Below are 23,055 nucleotides of genomic sequence, written 5' to 3'. Positions count from 1 at the left end.
GTAGATTTGAAACAAAAAAGATTGAAAATCAATCAGTTTTCAATTTTGCTCTTTTTTTCTGTTTAACTTCTTTCTTGTATTATTTTCATTAAGGCTGTTTTCACATATTAATCAGTGATGTCTGCGGACATTAAAGTCCCAGAATGAATGCTTGAAACAGTTTGCATAAAACTCTCATATGCCACATTTTCAGGATCCTTTTACTTTAAAGACTGTTTTCGATGGCGCTCGGATGTGTCGATCTGCAAAGAGAGGAATTTGTTTTTGCTGAATGGCAAGTGTTTGGTTTCCTGTTTGGATTAGCCAGCTTTAAATCAGGTGCAGTGATACTCAGTGCAGAGAGAGTCTTCAAGGTGGAAGGTCACAGGGAAGTTAGTGCAACACAGTAGCTGCAACTGACGCCCTCAGCCAGGTGGAGTGACTCTTAAGCTGACTTGTAGATGTGTCCACACACACGCACACACACACACACACACACACACACACACACACCACCACCACCACCATGGAGTCAAATCTGTTGTATGCAGGCAAAGAGAACTGTGTGCTGGCATGAAATTCTTTTAGTTTATTAGCCTGCGGCATTTCTCAAAAAGCTATAAATCGGATAGGAACAGGATTTTTTACTTTTTCCCCACAGATGAGAATGAAGTTGTTTGCTTTGGGGTCCTGTTTTTTGCAGTTGTCAGGCAGATTTTAAACCATTTTCTAAGCCACTCTTCAACCTGATTTTTTTATAAAAATCTTAGGCTATATTGCCATGTACTTTCAATCTTATTTGATTCAGCTGCATCCAACTGCTGTTATTTAACAGCAAATCTGAAGGATTGTACAAGCATGAGAGAAGATAGGACTGCTTTCTGCTGCCTTTGCTTGAGATGAAGCACAAGAATTCTGCTTCTCAGACTCAATTTCCAGCTTTTCCAGCAGCTTTAATAAGATCATGGAGTCATACAACGATTATATTTCATTTTAGACTTTCAGTGCCAATGTAGATTTACAAATGTGCCTATATAAACCAGGAACCACAAAAAAGCACTAGTCACTGATCTCACAATTACTTAGTCCCTTTGGCCATCCACCCAGTCTTTGAACTCTATCTTGTGAACTAAAAGCGCCTTCCTACACTGGAACGAGATGTGGCAATACCACATGATTATTGCTCAATCCACTGAGTATTCACAATTGCAATGAGGTCTGTTGCATTTCCTGGAGCATGAAAAGGAAAAAAAAGAAGAAGCCTGAAGCGTATCAAAGTCTTTTGGCCTAATTTGTCTTGCTGGGGGTCTTACTCAGTCCTCTGCATCCAAGTAACACACCGTGCGCTTTTGCTTAGCACCCCACCCTCAGCCGCTCCCAGCACACCCCCCCTCCCCCCTCAACACATTCAGCCCGAGCCCTCAATTGCTTGTTTAACTTGACACATAATTACTGTGGAAATATTTGTGTATTTTGTACGAGTGCCACAGTCTGTATTGCAACCGACTGCCAAGTCCTCGCTGCTCCCACTGCAGCTATCGCAGCCAGAATCCCTGATTAAAACAAGATGCTTTCATTTGGGCCAGCTTTGGAAGAAATCATTCCCAGAGATGGGCCTCTCCCTGCCAAGCCCCTACTGCTGTAAGGTTTGCCATGTGTGGCAAGTCTGACATGCTCATTGTACCAAAGGAGCTTTCCTTCTTTTCTCTCTTTTTTTTTTTTTTTGGTTTAAACCCAAACATGCTACTGAATCAAGCCTCCTCCATCAAAGTGGCGCTCTGAAAGCCCACAGTGGAACTCTGGTCAACATGAAACAGAGAGTTGTTATTAAAACCCCATGCAGTTTGAGGTCATCGCTATAATTTTTCACACAGAACCCTTTAATTTTATACTCATTAAATAGCTTTTCATATTAAGATTAAGGTAAATGTGCATGAAATAAGTACCTTTAGACGCAGAAAATGTTGAAACCTCCTTCACTCCAAATTAAGAGTTTTAATAGCATATTTTACTTTCCCTTAGCCTTTCTTAATCTACTAACTTAAGGGCAATTGTAGGCATTTAATGCAGAGGTGTGAGGGGAGCCAAAGGCCTTATTACAAGCTGTATAGGTAATGCATGTGTGATTATTTTAAAGAAATGTTTGCATTTTCCCAGTACAAATTTGCCTTTACATCTCTTAGTGACACTAATAAAGCTATAAACAGAAATCGATACAATGTTGTAACATTTTAAAGGATTCATTCGTGTTTCATTTGTGTGTGTGCGTGTAGATTTTCTCCAAATGGCTCACAAAAAGGTGCTAACCAATTGCATTTAGATAGTCTATAAAAGGTTTGAATCTGCAGTATCGGTTAGTTTTTACCGGTCATCTTTGCATCTATAATTCATAAGTAGCATGGGAACGCACAGTTGTGGGAGAGATGTGACAACAGCAGGTGAAATGCTCTCTGACATCTCATGAAGTCACTCTCATTTGGCAGTGACTGCATGTCTGGAGAGTCTGGCTCCGGCTGACCCATCAGCTTTGACTCACCAGTGGCCCCAAATCAACAAAATCTGAAGAGTCACTTGAGCTTTGTCCTGACACCTGTCATGCAACTTGAGATCTTGATTTGCTTGTTTGAAATTTGCTAATTTGAAGTTGGGAGGTAATTTCTGAGCCAAACAAATAGACCTGCGGCACTGTAAGCCGCGCGATACAGTACCGCATTGCAACGCATCCCAGCAGCAAAATAAGTAAAACACACCACTTCAATCAATGTTGGGGGCCACTTTCATGTAAATTGGGACCTCATTCACAATATCCAAAGCAAATTATCTTCATTAGATTTCCAAAACCATGCCACTGATTTGTCAAGCTGTGAATGATAATGAAGTTGTCTGGTTAATGAAGGACTGAAGATGCAGGGTTTCACAATCATGATCATCTTCTATATAACCCTTATGAATATTTAAGGATCTTAATTCTGTATACTGTATAATTGCGCACCAAAGCTTGGCATCTCTATAGACTTAACAAATAGAGTATGTAATGGAGGAGACAGACCTAGCTATATTTCACTGATCACTCATATTAATTAATTGGTGAATGTATGGGATGTTTCACTTGCGGGATCCATAGGGAACTGTAATAAACAAAATGTGTGGCAGAGGCACAGATTTCTGTGTTTATGTGTCAGATTATTTACAGGAAGTCACTTCATGGAGCTCAGTTAAATTGTTTCTCTTTCCAGCAGATTCAAATGGTAAAGCTCAGGCTGCTGCTTTGAAATGCTGTAGTAGGGCTCACATCATTTAAGGGAAATAAAGGCTCTTTGGTCTTTATTTCCCTTTATTACAGCACGTGGAGCAGAAGTGCACATGTGACTCAGAGCACGGGGCTGGAAAACAGGAAGTAAATAAGCTTGGTCGTATTGTGATCCCACCAGGTGCCTGTTCCCAGAGCAGCTTTTGGAGTAAACTGGAGTGGATTTGAGTGTCATGGTGGAAATCTTCAGTCAAATAAAACAAAGTGGGGCTGCATTGATGCTCTGTCTTGTTTTATATGATGGCTTGAAATAAATGAACTTTAAATGGAACCTTGGCAGGGACTCGAGCTATTGATCGATTGAAGCAGGAGCTGAAGTTTAAGGGCACAGCTTTCCCGGGGCTGGGGCTGTAACTGGAGTAATGAAATTGATTAGGCCAAGGGAGGGTGACAAGCCAGTAGAGTCAAGCCCTTGATGTAAGGAAACAAGAGTGCCATCTAATTGGGGTGTAATATGGGTCTTTAGAGGACATTAAGCACATGAGTGGCGGAAGGGAAGCCACTCTACTGGATGGAGCCAAGATGATGTTGCACCGGTGTTATTATTTTGTAATTATTCACTTAGATGATTGGATTATGGGAGTCAAAACTGAGAGTCCAGCCAAGGGTCAGCTTAGTCCCAAATTGAAGCAGCTTTTGTAACAAGTCCCACTCGATCCATGTTGTTTTTTTCTTAACAAGTCATATTTTACTTTAAAATGTTGTTTTTTTTAACTGCTTACTTCCTTAATTCTTGAACTTTCACCAGACAGGTAAATACAAATGCAATATTTGTCATTTAAAAACTGCTGGCCAACTGTAGCGTAGAGATGGTTTGTATTCAGCACATAACATATGCAGACTGGCTAAATATTCTATTAGTATTGACATGGAATGTAACTTTACACTTGTCCTCCGTTACTAGTTATGTGCACATTTTGGTGATTTTTTCAGATACACCAGAGCAGGTCTACACCGAATGTGCACAACAATTAGTCTTCTTACATATAATCATTGCAATGGAGGCATTTAATATATAATTAACATCATGAAGAAGGGGCCAAACTACATGTCCAATTATATCAGACTCCTGAAGAAATAACATTTTTTAAATTTGTTTATCATCTGTTGAAATGCAGTCTGAAAATCCTACTTACTGGGCTGTCACTGTTTGGAACTTATGAGTAAGTCTGGCTGGGATCGCGGAGAGTGCAGTGTCCTCCTGCCAGCAAAGGCCCTGTCCAGTGCAGGGGCATTTATCTCCTGGCCTGAACTGTCTCACTCAACGGGATGGCCAGAAGTTACGGTGCATTACAAGCACTTAGCGCAGTGATATCAAGGTTCACCTCCGATTTCCAATCTCAGGCCAGAATGGTGGGCTGGGAGGCCGTCATTAAAAAGCCATTACATGCCCATATTTCATATACCAGTCTCTCCTATGTTTCAAGGTGTTAAAAGCTCAATGTATATTTCCTCTATATTTAAGCAGCAGGACAACGGAGCAGCACATAGCATCTCGCTAGCAGCCATTGACCTTGGCCTAGCCAGCCTTCATTAGCTTTTAGACACTTATCAGTCATAACTGGGTTTGTCCTCTCCGCAACGTTTCCTCCTTCACTTCACTTAGGCCGGAAAATAATGGCTGAAATCCATTTATCTGCCATTTCCAACAAGTGCGTGACATTAACAAATTATCTACTTTTCACTAAGTATGGCCAAGGTACCCTCTAAAGGATTCCTCCACTCTGCTGGCCAAGGTCAGACCTTTTTAGAAACCGCCTTTTTTTTTTTTCCTACCTGAGCTATTTTCTTTCCTTCCCATCTTTAAATATTCATCCTGCTTTTGCATGCCAGGGCTGAGATTTTATGAGCACCATCAGCCATATTTCTCCAAACACACATCTTTATTTGTTTTTGATTATTTATGCTCCACTCTGACTTTATAACTCACATCCCTAGGAAAACATTGATCCAAGAGGCAAATGAATCTAATTAGGACCTCTTTCTTCTGTGCTGAATATTGACTTGTTTTGAAAGGTGCCTCTCCATTTCGAGAGAATGTCTCTGGAATGCTCCTTCCCAGTCTCTTTAAGGAAAACTTCTAAATGCTGATGAGATATTTAAGTCCATAAATGTGATCCTGTACTGATCTACAGTGGCGCCTAGATGTTCATAATGTTTTTCATTTATTGCAGGATGTCGTCAGTGCACTAATTTCCAGCTCTCTGGAACTCACGGGCACCCGTTGTTTGTTCACTTATTGAGTGCTTTTTCCGTTCTTTTTTGAAGTCGTATGTCTTGATATTGAATTTCTTAAACATCCTGCAGAGACAGAGCGGATAATCTCTGCAGTGCATTCAGGGCTCCCAGGCCCAACCTGTCAATCTCTTGAACAAGGACAGCATAGAAAGTGATGATGTACCATTAGTCAAGAATCATCTCAGCTAAGAAGAATCTTTGTTCTTGACACAGAAAACTTGTGTTCCATCTCGATCAGTGAGGAAATGGGGCCTGGCGAAGCGTGCGTCGTCTTGCATTTGTCTTGAGTTGCTGTCCCAAGGCACCAGCGCTTGTTCACAGCATTACGCCGCCGCCTTTTGATGAAAAGCCCCTGCATTTCGCCATTTCACACAAACTCGGTTTCTCAAATATTCTGTCGCATTCCATGTAGTTGATTTCTATTTAAAATGGTCATGATTATTTTATTTTGTAACATTAATGGAAGCACATTTGGGCTGGAGGAGTGTGGTGCTGAGGCATTTGCAATTCATATTCCCCTGCATGATTACATTAAGAGTATGTTCTGTCATATTTGATTAATGTATCGTGTTTTCCTTAAAACAGGATTAAAATATGAAAACAGACAGAAATTATTACATTACAAAGGGTTATCAATTTTTAATAATCTACTTAAAGGGGGGAGGGATTGTGTGCTGCTCAGAAATGCACAGATCAGGTTTCTGCAACATTTTGTAATCAGGCTTTAAGTCACAGACTTAAATTAACACGAAAGGCAACTAGCAAAGCCTGCACGCTACCCATGTTACACAACACTGAATGCCGGGCTTCGGCGTCTTTAATAGCGCGCCTTTGTATGTATCTGGAGCCAGCACAACCGGTGTATTTACTGTAGATATCTTTTAAATTTCCCTGTAATTTACAGAAGCAATCATAAAATTTAATGCGCAGTCTTTAATTTCGAGGGGTGACCGCGAACGAAAACATAAATAACGGAGAAATACAAGCTTAAACACCGTTGTGCAAAGTACTTTAACTGGCAGCTTTTTATGAGCACATAGTACATCATCAGATGCACCCTTAGATGTGCTGTTTGTTGCATGTTCTGAATTATATTTTCAGGAAATTCGTCATACACGTGCAAAAACTACTGCATTCAGTAAAATCTTTACCACTGTAGCAACATTGCAGTGAATCCAATTGAATCTCTCCAGTCAATGTCAATAGCCATTTCTGAAACTGTGTGTATGTGTGCGTCTGTACTGGTATAAACACAGGCCTCCAATTCCAGTGTCAGCCATTTAGCTTGACCATGGGTGACTGTGAATTAAAAAGAGGGGCCTTTATGTGCGACCCTGCAGCACAAAAGGCTACATCCATAACTTATAGAGGCAGGGAGACCATTAGCCACCACTGCTAGTCCGCCTTTACATAATATGGTGTGCGCAGACCAGGGTTATAATAGTTTTGGATTTTACATTATAGTTTAGTTTTAGTTAGTTTTTACTTTTATTTCTCTAATTCAGTTAGTTTTAATTAGTTTTCAGAGAGGTTTTGCTCGTTTTTATTAGTTTTTATTTTTGGTTTCATGCTTAGTTTTAGTTAGTTTCAGTTAGTTTCAGTATTAGTTTTAGTATTTTCATACCTGATCAGGTGCAAGATTCAAGGCGCAAAAGTGACTGTTGTGTAATGAAAACTTGACAAAAGATACAGTTTAAAGAAATATAGTCAACAACCAACTGTTCACAAGACATGCTAATTTTGTGTAATATTAAGGACACACATGAACATCAACAGGGAGAAACAAAGAAAAACATGAACTCCCAAACTCAATAAATTCTACAATAAACTCCACAATAAACTTCAGCATCAGTGCAGCAGATTAATAACGCCTACATGTGGTGTTAAACAAAAACAAACTCTTTGAAGGAGTCAAAGGTCAAATCCATCTGCATCCTGATGTTCTCACCACCTGAAGCTGCTTCTGTTTTGGAGCTAGCTTGGTTAGATGCTCGCTAATTAAACCTGCAGGGTCTTTGCGGCCTCTGTACACAAGCTACAGAAGTTGCCGACCTCATGTCCGCATTTATGCTTGTGTAGCTGGATTGTGTGTGTTAATTACCTTGTGGTCGTGTGCAGGTGTTTGTACTCAAAGAACCTCCATACGGGACTCTGCCGCTTTCTCGGCAGACCGCAGCCATTACTTTGCGGACCAGCGCGGCGAGCGCACGCACATGCGCACTCACACAGTTGTCCTGTGGCGCTCCCAGCTTAAACTCGGAGAGCGGAAACAATGATTTCATATCAATCCACAAGGCTTAAAACCCCCCCCCCAAAAAAACAAGTAAATGAAAGTCAGTTTATCGATAATTTCAGTTAGTTTTAGTTAGTTTTGTAAACTCACAATTCAGTTTTAATTAGTTATCGTTTTTTTCCTTTTAATTATAGTTTTTATTTATTTCAGTTAACGACAATGTTTTTTCAATTTCAGTTTTCGTTATTTCGTTCGTTTTCGTTAACTATAATAACCCTGGCGCAGACTAATCGCTGAGCTGATGAGTCAACGTTCTTTAGCACTGTATTGTATACGTACTCCATCCACAAAGGGGGGGGGGGGGGATCTAAAAAATGATAACAACCTCCTTATGTGTCTCTCAGACGTGTTCTGTGTTAATGCTACTCGGAAAAGCTTTTTCAGGGAAATCTTTCCCTTCGGCTCTGCTTTTGGTAGCAATTAAATTCTGTTAATCCTCGGCTAATATTTATCATATGAGCTCAATTGACAGTTTGTCTGTGAATGGAAGCCTGTTTCTCCAAAACAAATCACATCCATATGGCTTTCCAAATGCTGGGACAAATCAAAATGACTCAGAAAGGCCAAATATTAACGCTGAAGTGGTGCTTTTTCTGAGGGCAAAGACAACAAAGTGTGACTGTGGAACCAGAACCACATGGACCCGGGTGATGAAACTACAGAGAAAGATCCAACAACAAACTATTAGCAGTTGCCAGTATGGAGTGTGAACTCGATATGATCTGCGTGCTTGTTGTCCCATTCTTATCATTTTCAAAGCATCATGCACACTTTCCAGTAAGTATTCGCTCCCAGTGTTTTAGTTCTGCTCGTCCTAATAGTTTTAGATTCTTTTTCCTGTTATTTTTTAATGCCATGGATTATGTTTTAATGCATTAATCCATTAAAAACAAAGTAACCACTCGGAGCAAGATTGAACTGTTTTCATATTCGTCCTGCTTCTAATCTTTCAAACAGAGTGAACCACAAGTGTCTCTGATTGTGCTTATCTAAAACACTTAGATTCACTATAAAGCTGCTAGTGGCAGAAATCAGGTAAATGATACTGTGTATCCTGCTTAAAAAGGATTTGCAAACCATTTGGTCTGACTGCTCTTCATATTACCTTAATGCCTCCCAAAAGGCCAAAGCCAAGAATGAATTATTGATAGCCATCATATGGATCGCACACTGTGGCTCCACATGCCTATTAGAGGGTTTTCTTCATTCATTTGCGCTAGCTTGGACTTCTGCCTTGACCGACGCATCACTCTTCTTCTTTTACTTTTATCCATTAACTGTTAACAATAACTGACTTTATGCAGGTCCCTGCCTTTCCAGCAAACAGTACAAACAAAGTAATGCAGTGCGTATCATTTGCATGCTCTGTGCTGGGGTTGCACATCACTTGCCTGAAATTTGACCTTTGACATCTATTGGTTAACCTGCGGACCATTTAGGCTTTACTTCATTTCTGCATGGAAATTGGAAAAAGGGGAGACAATAATTCCTGGTGAAACCATAGCTGGAATAATAATTGCTAAGTTAAAAAAAACTGAAATCTAATTGTGCCGATCCCTCTGGGAACTAATATTGGACTATCTTATAAAAGGCCCACAGTATCCCAGCAGTGATTTATTGCTGAATTCCAGTCATTTTCAATACATTATAGTTTCCAAATTGTGTTTAAATTGAGTGTAGAGGAGAAAAGGCCATTAGGAGATGCAGAAATGAAGATTATATTTAAATATTCATGTACTCGGTACCTTATTATTGAATCTGTACACTAACAAAATCAATATTAAGTGCAGCTTGACATAAATTTATTTATGAATTTCGACTTTCTAAGTACTTGTGTTTTTTCACTCAAAAAAAGGATGAGTATAATGCTGTAATGATATCAAAACAGAGTGTCAGGGTGCATTAGTCTGGGAGTTTATGAACCCGCACATAAAAACTCAGGAGCGTCCCTGTAGAAGTGCTTACTAGGCAGAAATGTCGCTTTTTACAAACATCAGTCATTTTACAGCCCTGTATCACAGAGCGCTCCTCGGCTGTGGGTGATAGTTAGAGAAAGATGCAGTCATCTTGTTTGTCCTAAATGAGATCTTTGCAGTAAGCCTACTTGTATTAAGGCCTGGGAGTGGGACTGTGTAACATTTAATTAAAATGGATGTCTCTCGTTGTGCCTAACCTGTCCCCCTAACTCCTTCTTGTTTCCAGGCCATGTCTTTGTTTAGACAACAGCCCAATGTGACACTTATGACACGAGGACACTGTGGTTCAGTGGATTTTCTTGTTGCATGAGTCTTAATACAGCAGCATAAAATAGCATGTGATTGGCTGTCCCTTGCTGAAAGCCTCAAGGAGAATTATAAATGTACTACCAGTAATAAAATATCTGCGTAGTTTATTTTTATGTTCTATTGTGTCACTGAGAGGAGAAGAACCGCAACATTTTTCATTCATATCACACCTGCTTTGCGCACACAATACTGCTCAAATTTAATAGATTTTCACAAGTTTTCAAAACAGTTTCTTTTGTTCCCCTTTTTTATAGAAATGTGAGCAAAGTTAAAAGGCTATTTATTGGAGGAGCCGCATCTCTGGACACAAGATGATGCCATAAAAGCAGGAAGGCATGGAAAAGCAAAACATCAATCTGAACTAAGAGGGGGAAGCAATAAATCAGAGAATCATAGCCTTCAGCCCCGCCTTTAAAATCATTTAAACAGATTCAAAAACCCTGATTCTGCTCGAGTATGTCTGTAAGCACCCTTATAAAGCCTTTATGTGCCTTAGACACAGAGGATAAAACCTCAGAACCTTATTGAGAGACAGAAAAATGACACCCTGTTCCTGGTAAGTGGACGCTTTAAATACTAGTATCGGTATCAGGATCGCAGAGCGGACATGAGTAAGTAAGGATAAAGGAAGTCATCCATCCAAAGCATTCTTGTAATATGTTTTAAAAACCCATTCAGGTCTCTGTTTCTATGTTAAGGTCCACTCATATCCAAGGTTAAAGGGTTTACAGGAGTTTATCAGATTGTCAGTTAATCTGCATTGTTGCAATTTCCTTATTTCCCAGTTTAGAAACATATCAGCTGCTCTGTTTAAACTCAGTGCCAGTGAGTGGGGTGGATAAATATGTAACAGTGTGCATCAGTCAGTGTCACCTTATCTGCATTTGGGCCTCAGTGTGACAAAGCAGTGCAAGTTTGCTCCTGACCCAGAATAGAACAGAATAAAACAGGATATCTTTTTAACTTTTCAGCGTAAGAGACAGAAACTTGTTTAATTACACAAAATCAAAAAAGCATCAGAAATATTACCTGTTACCAGACAACAGCTGAGGAAACCTTAATTTCATTTTTCTCCCTGTGAAGGGAATGCAGTTTACTTACTTGGGAAAATAAAAGATTTGGTCTGCAAGTAGTCTTAGTGAAAACTGGAGGGACATGTGTTCAGCAAACTGCTGAGAATGGAAGGAGAGATTGGGACTGTTCAGAGCTAAGCTTAGTTTAAAAAAGAGAAGAACCTGTTTTAGTTAAAAGGACACGGCTGCTCTTCTGGACTTACATACAAACACATGTATCTCTCAGCACTGAGCAGTGATTACTTAGCTCTATTTAAATCTAGTTCTGTGGTACTTCTACTTTGTGTGAGCACGGTGTTCCCCGAGTAATTTCTGCATTATAGAAAACATATCTGACAGGTTGTTTTTCTTCAAACCAATACTTAAAAAAAGTTTTTAAAGCATACAGATGTTTCATCTGCTTTATTTATAGTTTTGTGAAATTTCTCAATTAAAGTGACACTTTATGCGATCTAAAGCAACAAGCCCGTCTGTTTCCTGCGCAATTTCCCAAAAAATTGAAAACTTTTCTTTTCATTTTGATTTTAATATTTCTACCAAGGAATTTGAGTATTTCAGCCATCACTGAGAAAGATTGCTAGAGTTTGCCTTACTTAACTTAAATTTTAAAACCCTGTCATAGACTGGAGCCCTGTCCTGGGTGTACCCTACCTCTCATCCATTGGAAGCTTGGAAAGGCTCCAGCACCCCTGTGACACTGAATTGGAAAAGTGACCAAACAGATTTAAGGAAAAGGATGGATACCTTAAATCTGCTTTTTTCTTTTGGTGCATCTTATCCAGCCACTCTTCCATCATTCTCTATGTTGTTAGATATATACTGTAGTATATTCTGCAGTTACTGTAGGTGCAGGTACTCTAGATTCAAGGTGAGTTCAGAGCCAGCAGTGCTTCCTATTCCAGCAGGTAAACTCACAGAAACATTCTTTGTCTTTTTTATTTTTTCTGCACTGCAGTGACAGAAATGTGAGGACTTATAATAGAAAGAACGTAAATCCACAAACGCTGTTTGAAAACAGCAATGATGTCATGAAGTATGATGAAAAATGCATTAGTACAAAAAAAACACACGTCAGAAGGAAAAATGTTCTCGGTGTGTTAAATGTGGAAATTTGACTTTGAATTTGTTTATTTTTATACTTGGCAAAAAAAAAAGAAAAAAAAAAAGCTGATAATGAATTAAATATTTGTGTAGCTTAAACAAAATGTGCAAACTACTAATAAGAGATGGAGACAGCAGCAGCTTATTAGCAGCAGAGCTTTACAGTGGATGAGCTGTTGGGATGAAAACACGTTTATTTCACAGACAGATTCATTCATGTAGGTTTTTTTTTTTTTTTTCTTTGTCTGAATGTCACTTTTAAAGAGTCTGTGGCGCGAGGATAGTTGGGACATTTTAAGTAAAAGGGTTTGCTTGTGTTGACGGCGAAACAATAAAGTGCTCTTCGGTGATCCTCATGCGTCCTCTGTCTGTTTCAAACCCTCGGTCCTCTTTCATCCCTGTTCACCCAAGAAATGGAATCATAAAAACCATTCATGCTAAATGAAAAAGGGCATCATAAAGCTGCATTACACTGGAGTACACTCCTCTGCGCCTTCCATCCTTATCAATATCACCTTTCGTCTCCTAGCACATCTCTCTTCCCTCCTTCCTGGTCCTCTTGAAACAAAGTATAAAAGCCTTAGAAAGAGGCACAAGCTGTCATTGCTGTAATATAAGATAAAAGTCTTTAAAAGCTAAAGGTCCGGGTTGTTTTTGTTTTTTTCTCTCTCTCCTTCGAGTCGGCAGGCTTTAGGACTGCTCCACAGGATTAGCAGCATAAAGGACTATATATTATTTGCAGAAAAGCTTAGTGAGCACAGTCTAAGCCTATACATATAAGTCAATTTATATTTGAATTTCCATACATGCATTTTCTTGTTAGAGTCAATATGCAAAAATGGTACTTACTAACAAATAATGCATAATGTACTAGAGGCAGGGCCATCAATAACTGCGTTTGAGCTTTAAAAGAAAATGCAAAAATGCAGAGCGTAAAGATGAGCCATATAAAATCTACAATACATTAAACACAAAAACGTCAAAAATATAAAGATGGCTCTTTGCCCGGGAGACAGCGAGTCATTTATCTATGAAGAAGAGGAGGAAATAAAGAGCTTCCATCCCGAGCTCCTGTGTATTTCATTTACTAACAAAGTCAGGTTATCTGTTTAGAGACAACTCTCTTCCTCCTGCCCATCAGCAGCACAGACAAAGAGACAGGAAGGGAAACAAGGCAGACAAAAGACATTCACATTTCTCATCATCTAAACATCCGCTTTTAATTTTACATGCAGTAAAGAGGGAGTTTCTTTTCATGCTAATATATAGTTAACACTTATTATGGGCACAATGAACTGGAAAAGTCTGTCCCTCCTTTATGTAAGATCCATGAAGAAAGAAGCTGTAAATAAAGAGCAGCAATTTGGGAAAGCACTCTTGAATACAGAACCTGTCAATGTACACCTCCTCCGGGCAGTTTGGTACACCACATAACACATGTTCCTCTCTGCTGGCTGGCTCAGAGTAGAGACGATGCTGTGTAGTTTTGTGGTGAGGTGTTCTGTTGCTTCTGTTGCATTTTCTCCCACTGGTTTGACATTCAAGATCTCTCAATTATGTATGAACGGCAAGCAATATCCTTTACCATCAGGCCCCCATGTAACATATTTCATTTTCAAGGGCTGCAGAGCACAATCAGACCCTCTGTGTAATTACGACTTATTAAAAATGATTCCAAATTATCAGTGGATCTGCGGGCTGGTGTCTGGGTCCAAACTGAAAACCGTTGCAGTGTATTACTCACAGAAAAACTTCCCACGGGTGGAAGGTCTGTCAGCAAAGATCCCTGTCTGTAGATCACTGAATACTTCAAATTAATTAAAGGAAAATCACAGTAATTTGGGGGGATTTTGCATACATATGTGTAATGTGACAGGGAGAGCCAATGGAATCTTTTTTTTATTCTGTTCTATTCTATTTTTTTTTTGGCTCTGCAGACATGAGCGGCTTTTGGGAATCAGCATTATTCGAAAATCACCTTCAATGACTTGTCGCTACGCACTTTAAGCACTTTCGTGACTAGTTTTTGCTCCCTATACACAGTCTCATAATGAGAAAACACAGTTCAGCAGAGAAAAGACATCTCAAACAACATGTTTACCCTTCACACAACATGGAGGAATTAAAAATGGATGAGCGCCCCATCCATTATTTCAGCCTCCAAATGGCAAAATCTGTATAAAGCTCTGAGTATCCGTCTGGGTGAAAATAAATAAATCAAATATGCACTTTAGCGTTTCCTGCTCTTTTTCGGCGCAGGATACGGTGGTGTGTTTGTGGAGGGCACATCCTGCTCCTGAAAACATGATGAGCTTTTCTAAACACATGTATAAATAAACCAGGAGTTTTCAATTAGCTTTTGCATCTTTTCTGTTAATTCAAATGATTTTGTCACTTTTCCGGGGAGAAGCGCATATAATATTTAGGCAACTCTCATATTTCTCCCAGACCCGCTCTCCCAGCTGAATCCTCCATATCTGAAGTATTCTAATTTGTGAACACAGTGGTGTCAGGAGTGATTGTGCTGCAAAGTCACTAATTACGTGTAACATCAATGCGATGGGGGGAAAACGTTAAAAATTTAGCATCACAAGACAAATGGAAAAATGCGCGCTGAAACAAGGAAAAGAGGCACTAACATTCACAGTTTTTCAATGAATAATACATGTAGTTTTTTTTCCCCCCTGCTTCACAAGGACTCACCCAGACTGGCTCCAATGTCACTCTCATCTTTATCCTAAAAAAATATATGTGTGTGTGTTTATGACTTTACACGTGCAGCACTGCTGTTTGCGTCCATTCTTTAAAGGAACACTTTAGTATATGATTTTATTAGCAGCCTGTGTGTGCAGAACTGGAAAAAAAGACTAGCAATTCAAACTTATATGTACTTTTTAAAAAAATAAGTATTCAATATGTACTCTAAAGTACAAAGCTTCTCACTCCTGGAATACGAGTAAAAGTTGTTTCAAAGGTTTGAGCATTTCTTGTCAGTTCTGTGCAGAAGAATAGATTAGTATTAACTGGCTTCTAATAACCTCACATATTTGCAACAAGACTGAGTAAAAGTACAAGAGGCTGGGGTTTGCTGTGGCTCCCCAGGTACTCACCAAATGGCAGCCATGTGTACTGTATAAAGGCACAAAGGAGGCTGATAAACTGTTGGTGCATCACGCTGACAACAGCTAACGTGATCTGCCCTCTGAACTCCGGTAACTTAGACTGACATCGTGAGGTCAGCGCCGGATTGACAAAACAACTTTGCTTTATTTTGAAGGCATTTTTTATGGCTCCCCTTACACAGTAATTATATTCCAAATCATTATGTGTTGTAAAGTCTATTGACCCCTGGTAAACTTATATTTACCAAGCTGGAACAGTTAATGAAATAGTCTTTTAATTAGCACTCCTCTTAAGGGTGGAACTTCAGAAGGGGTCTCTGTTTTGTTTTGGCTTTGTGGTTGACTGAAGTGTACAGATCCACTGTTCTAAGATAAAACAGTAATATCTTAATTAAGACTTGCTGTTTAACTGTTTACAGTCAAGCTCGGCACCATCACGAGCGCCCCCGTACCGTTGGCTGCACCTGCAGTACAGGAATAGTCACCACACCGTGAATCAATGAAACAATATCATAATTTCTTCTTTTGTTGTTTTGTTTTTTTTAAGGCCGGGTCATTTTTCAAGCTTGACTGATTGAAAGTGGTCTGACTACTCAAGGTAACAACTGAAGGGAGGGCGGGGCAGGGGGGGGTTCTTTGCCTCTTGTATAATGCAGTCTTTGGCAGGCTCTCTCTTTGTATTAGATACATTAGGATGGAAATGTGCACCAACTTAAAAATGCTCATGTGAAAAAACATGGAATGTATTAAATTAATGGTCTCTTTTGCCTCAGGGCAGTAATGAAAAGGGACCCCCAATGAGTTCATTTTTCACGGCTTTGGTTATGCATTCAACACTCTAATTGAATTTCAATGTAAGTTTTAAAAAGTCTTTATTACAGTGACTCTTGATGCAAATTACATGTGATCTATTGTGGGACTTTCACCCATTAAGTAATTTAATTGTGACACGCACTCTCTACACACCTCGTGCTTTTATGCCCATTCCTCCTCATCCAGATTGTCACTTTCTTCTATTATTGGTGCTGTTTATGTGGATTGAGGAAAGTAGTCTGCATAGACTCTAGGCAACTTTCACGAGAGCAGCTCCTTAAAAGGAGTAATTGCTAAGAGAGGGGACAGCACCCGACAGCTAAAGTATACTGGAGTATATACAAGTCACAAGGATTTGCAAGATGTTTGCAGATGACTGCACAGAGCACATTTTATGTGTGAAAAGAGATTATTAGGTTTATCTCATAAAGAGGAAAAATACGGCGCTGAGAGGATGTGAAATTCATGATGTTTTCCAAACTTTGGCACAGGGGAAGCCTGATCCTGAGCAACCTGCCCCTGAGAGACACGCGAGAGAAAAGTGTTAAAAAGTATACATAACACGCACGCTGCGTGCCCAGGAGAATTCAAGTGGACTCTCAGATACTCCGTGTGTACGTGCTTTGTGCTGTGTTTCAAAACCTGTGAGCTGCAGTCTCAAAAATTTGTCTAAAATGCAACCTGGGAGTCAGTTTCCTCTGTCTCCATCTAGTGTTTCTGGTTGAGCTGATTTTCTGAGCCCAGGGAATAAATAGAAAACCATCACCTCCCTTTTCCTTTAACATGAAAGAACAACAAAAAAAAATGTTTAAGAAAAACATAAACCCACCGAGAAGACGGAAATCCAATCACAAACTGTATGTTTCTCATCAATGGCATGACCGCGTGTGGTCGCACATGTGAATGTGCATGAGCCCTCTGAAATACAGAGCCTGAATTGACCTGATCATTAGAGGGAGGAAGAGGCTTGACCTGATATTTCCTCTGTTGTTTGGTCAGGAAAGGGACGTTATTGTAAAAGGGCTGTAAAGATAAATAACCCTGCCGTTGCCATGGCAAAGGCACAAACAGTGGTCACCGAAGACAAAAGAGCACGAGACAATAAATCCAACTCTGTCAATTTTGTTTAGTTTTCAAAGTGTTTTTCAGGGAAATATGGTTTCAAAACAAGAGGCCACGTCCATTTTTCCACAGAGAAAGGGAAATCAGATCAGTTTTTTTTAACAAGCCACGGTTTCATCTTGTACATTTTTTTTCCAGGCCACAGTATCCTGATTAGTAATAGGAATATCTGACACTGTATTTCGCCTTTGGATCAGGAAACTCCTTGTACAGCTGTATACATGTTTTTATAGCCTTTGGAAGAAAGGGTATTGTCTTTAAATTCCTAAGAAGGCTTTGTGTCCAGCCTTCAAATTTAAGTGGAAAACCATCTTAGGCTCTATTTTTTTCCACAAGCTAAACAATGATGAGTGAACATGCACCTATGCCTGATTCTTCAGGTCAAAGAGAGTTCACCTCATTAGAACAATCCTGGTTCAAACGCAGCCCATCAGCGATTCTTGTCATAACAACATTAAAAAAAAAGGAACTCTGCATTTGAGGATGTTCCTTAATTACCAGCAAAATATCAGGTGCAAGTCTTTTACTTGCTGCCTTTTAATGTCATCAGCCAATCACCATCTACAATGCTGTCCTCTCTGCCCCCCAAACTTCCCATCTTCTCACAGTCAGGGGAGACGAGCCTCATCAGAAGCGAGGTGTGATGAAGTGCAGCCTTATCACTCCAATACAAGAGCAAACACGGGAGTCTTTACAGCACGTTGTCTCAGGAAGCAATGCAAGGCAAGATTACTGCCCTTTAAGAAGCCCTAAGACACGACCAATCCCAAGTAGTCCTTTATCTTGACAGTTTGCAGCTCTTTGTTTGCCTTTTCTGTGAAGCCTGGGGATAAAAGAGCTGCCTCTGTGAGTTGTGTCTGATTAGGATCTAATTGTTAACATTCACTATGTCCCTTTTTTTATTATCAGCCCGGCGTTGCCATACATGCAGCAGGTAGAGGCCTTTTCGGTGTTATGAAGGACTCTTCCCTTGCTGCTCTCGTGTGTTGCTCAAGTACTAGTTAGCACAAGGTGGCAGAAGAGGAGCCCCCAGCTCGACATCAACAACAACAACAACATCAACAAACAGGAATTGATGGCGAGTGTTTATTATCTGGTTTAATTGCTCCTCATCTGGAGGATCTGACAGTTGCGGTTAATGAGAGAGGGAGAGGAGGCACACGCTGTTGGCAGCCAGTTTCACAGTGTAAGACGTGTAAGTGTGTGTGGGTGTGTGTCTGTGGTGAAAAGAGGATAGATCACATTCCAGCTCAGAAGCAAGTACCACAGAAGAAACATCAAACAGGATTCATCGAATTATCGGAACAGGCCTCTGAATCAGGAATTTCAAGTCCACACCCAAACCTGCACACTCTTACTGTAACCTGTGTTCCAGTACTGCACACACAATTAGACAAATACACCTGCACCCATGCAGACAAACACAGGTTTTGTCCCCAATGCGGGTTGTGTACAGAAATGAGAGCTAAGACAGGATATCACCAAAACTGAGCCTCTTCCTCAGTTTTTCATCTGGCCTGCAGCACACCTGGCTCGTGTCCAATCAGGGACCTCCCTGACATTGTGCAGTGTCACGCATTCACATCCAGGCATGGTCTGAGAGAGAAAGTATCAAGAGCAGGAGGCATTCGAGCAAGCAGAGATGCTCAGAAAAGGCCTAGAACGTGGGAAAAGGCTCTCACCTCAGAGAAGGATGGAGGGAAATTGTACTTTTACTGACGATTTTTTGCCCTGCAACTGAAATCCAGACACACACATTAACGCAATATAAACACGCACCACCACAACCACACACAGTGGCTCTTTGTCCCATTCATAAATTTCTCCTGTTGAGAAATAAGGGCATTTCTTAAACAGGGTATACCCGCCCCTTTTACTATTCCAGCTCAGCAGGCCCACATGGGAACAATTAGGGGTGTATGCAAGTTTGGCGAAGGTCCGTAGCAACCAGCTGCATCTGTTTTTATTTACCTTTTGCTCTGGTGCTGGATAATGTCATGAGCACATCTGCTACTGTGCAACGTAACCGTGGTTACATGCGTGGTTGACCCATGATTCTGTAATTACCCGCCGAGCGAGATGAAGAGGCCCAACAAACCACTCAAAGCCACACATAACCTTCCTCTCCCCCTCTTTTCCCCCACGTCTCTCCAGTGGCATGAAACTCCGTCTGCCTGAGAGCTGGTAGCTGATGCCGAAGTGGCATTTAATGGCTCAAAGTTGCTCACAATAGTAATTTTGACTTCATTTGATGTCATTAAATTTGCCAGTCAGTTAATGACACTTTCGTTCTATTATGCAGGATTAAATGTGGTTATTCTGAAATGGGATGAGACTTATCACGTTCCCTAATCTGATTGCTTGTTTGTGGTCATGCAGCACAAGCTGCTCAGCCTTCTTGTTGGCCCACTTTTAAAGGCCTGAAGTAGAAATATTAAATTTTTGCAGCTCTAATCAAGAGAAGCAAGAACTTGCTCCACAGGATGCGTCTTGTTTGAAAAGTTGTGGACAAGCGCTCGTGTACGGAGATCCAGACTAGTCAGAGATGGTAAATTTAGTTGCCTGATCAGACTTTGCAAGATGTCTGTTCTGAACTAAATGAGACAAAGTTTTACCCACATGTTGTTGTTGTTGTTGGTGTTGTTGTTGTTGTTTTTAATATATAATTCTGAAAGTTCACACTATTAAGCATCTTTAGACAGCAAACTCAAAGCGACCAATCATGACAGAACTTGTTTGTAATAATGATGAGTGATTATGAGCAATAACAATGAAGACCATATATGGATCACTTCACAGAAGCTGTGTGTGTGTGTGTGTGTGTGTGTGTGTGTGTGTGTGTGTGTGTTGGGGGGGTGGGGTGGGGGGTGCCACCATGCTTAGCATCTCCCAGATGTGCAAACCATATGCTCTGACTGAAATTAAAACAAAAAAGAAACAGTGAAACATGAAAGGGATTTCTAACTTTGTAAAGACAGTTAACAGTTGATACAGATAGGCTAATGGCCGAGAGAGGCCACATGAAAGAGCCGGGGATGTTGGCTTGCTTTTTGCACCACTTATTCCATTTCCTGCTCATAAGTTCACTGAGCAGATGGGAACCAAAGGCACAAGGAAGTTTAGATTTTCTGCCCCACAGACCATTGTATATGATGCATGTAACTGCGTAACACTGCACGGTTATCATTTAGAGACGCTTTGGTGCATGCCGGGAGGTCACAATAACAAAGGTTAAAAAAGGCTGTGAGACAAAAGTGAAACATCTTCAACCATTTTGCTCAGAAGATTTTGATCCATATCAGTGATTCTGTACAGAATACCTTTAAGGGTGTTACAATAAAGAACCAAGACTGACTACATTTAAACTCCCCTCTATACTACATGTTGGATTTTCCGGAGTTATGTCATGATTAGTATAGTTCATCTAATAGTGCAGACAAAAAAACAACAAGAACAGCTAAAGCTGAATATTGGTTCACACACACACACACACACACACACACACACACACACACACACACACACACACACACACACACACACACACACAATAAAAAACCCCGTCAAACTGCTTAATTTGGAAAAGAGCATCTGGAGGCAGGCTGTGACCCATCAAGAGTCCTCTGAAAACATGTTCAATAGTGCCCTCTTCTGTTGGTTCGGTATACTGCAACACGGTTAGACACCGCTGCAGCTGGCATTACACTTAGAAGCTAAATTTGATTTATTGTCGAAAATAATACATGCCTTTTTTAAAAAGCATAAGCATCATCTAAGAAACATTAAAAAAAACCTCTTAAAGTTTTAGCATGATCACTGACAACCAAGCTTTCATTATGATTTTCTGTACTGTAAGATCACGTTTCTCAGAAAGGTGGCATCAACTGAAACAAGGTCTTCTCTTCATCAGCCTGTTTTGCTGCTCGGAAAGAGACGTGTTTATTTAACGCCTGCCTTTGTCTGAGTCTGGATAATGTCCACCCTCGGGCAATAGCTGGCAGAGCTCTGACAGTAATTCTGCTTGCACTGTATAATCAGCCTTCACTGACCACTGCGTCACCTTTCATGACTGCAAACAGATGCGTATGTGGTACCAATTGGGATAAAAAGGAAAAGGCTAAAAAAGGCCTCAAAATGAATAATACTCAGGACTTTGAATTTGTAGTTGAAGTCTTAATTTGACTCTTTTAAAAAAAAAAAAAATCTACTCATGCTAAATCCACTTCATTTTTTCCCACTTTTGCTGGCGTTTATTCCCACTGGTTGTGTTGAGCTCCTGGTACTGTTCATCAGGCTGAATCAGTGTGGTATGAGGCACATGTGGTGTTTCAGCCGTGGCTGCTGACGTAAGGAAATCTGGCTCTGCTGAAACGTTTGTTGCAGCATGTAGAGAATCAAAAAAAACTAGTTTCAGTTGCATTGATGTAGATACTGGTGTCATTTTCAAACACTAAAGATGCATTATCTCTTCCAGTCGCCATCTCATCAGCGTGGAAATTAAAACTGTGGGCCTCTGTCAGCGTGCGAGGAAAATTAGTTGTGGGAAACTCTGCAGGCTTGAACGGATTTCTTTCGTTTAGGTTTTCCTCAGGGACAGCGGAGAGGTCAGGCAAAGGCTCGTCTGTAGTTACAGTCTCAGGTCTAAAGTTGAGCGTGGACGGGCTCACAATGTTTGGACCAGGAGAAGGTGTGGCATGTGATGATGTGTTACCAGGCCCAGCTGTGGAGATAATGGTGATGTAAGCAAAGGTGAGACTAATAAACAAAAACAGTATTTACTGTTCTACATTTTTAATAACTGGTGCAGTGCTGAGCATACACTACTGTTGTGATTCAGTCTGGCTTACAGGGACTTTAAACCCTTCTGCAAAACATGATCTGTAACATTGCAGCAATCACAGGTTCAACACAGAATTTACACGAGGATGGTGTGCCACATTTTTTTAAACAATTATTTGCATATTCCCAGACTTCCTTTTTTGAAACAAAGAAGTAGTTTAGTTGTACTTTAAAACATTTAAGAGAAAACTAACTGTGCACAGAGATACTGAAAGTGACCAGAAATTAAATGATCAAATTGACATAAAATCAAGATCTCATCATTGTATTGTTAATACTGATTTAGGAAATAAACTAAAAAAAGAAAACACCATGTCTCTTAGACACCAATTCACCAGCCACTTTGTTAAGTACACCTGCTCGTTAAAGCAAACATCTAATCAGCTTGTCACATGTCAGCAACCTAATGCATTTAGACATGCAGACATGGTCGAGATGGCCCGCTGAAGTTCAAGCTGAGCATCAGAATGGGGAAGAAAGGTGATTTAAGTGACTTTGATTGTGGCATGGATGTTGGTGCCTGATGGGCTGGTCTGAGAATTCCAGAAACTGCTGATCTACTTGGATGTTCCCACAAAACCATTTTTTGGGTTTACAGAGAAAAGTCAGAAAAAGAGAACGTATCCAGTGAGCCGACTTCTGACACCGACTTCTGACACCGACAATGCTTTGTCGGTGTCAGAAGTCAGAGGAGAATGGACAGACTGCTTCCAGCTGATAGGAAGATGACAGTAACTCAAACAACCACTAGTTGTAACCAAGATCTGCAGAAAAGCATCTCTGAACACACCACACCGCAAACTTTGAAGCAGATGGGCTACAGCAGCAGTAGAAGCGCCACTCCTGTCTGAGAAGAGGAAACGGAGGCTACCAGATTTGC

This window comes from Archocentrus centrarchus, chromosome 7 (genome assembly GCF_007364275.1).
Source record: "Archocentrus centrarchus isolate MPI-CPG fArcCen1 chromosome 7, fArcCen1, whole genome shotgun sequence".
NCBI classification, from domain to species: Eukaryota; Metazoa; Chordata; class Actinopteri; order Cichliformes; family Cichlidae; genus Archocentrus; species Archocentrus centrarchus.
The sequence above is the reverse complement of the archived record's forward strand: the minus strand, read 5'-3'. Positions refer to the sequence as shown.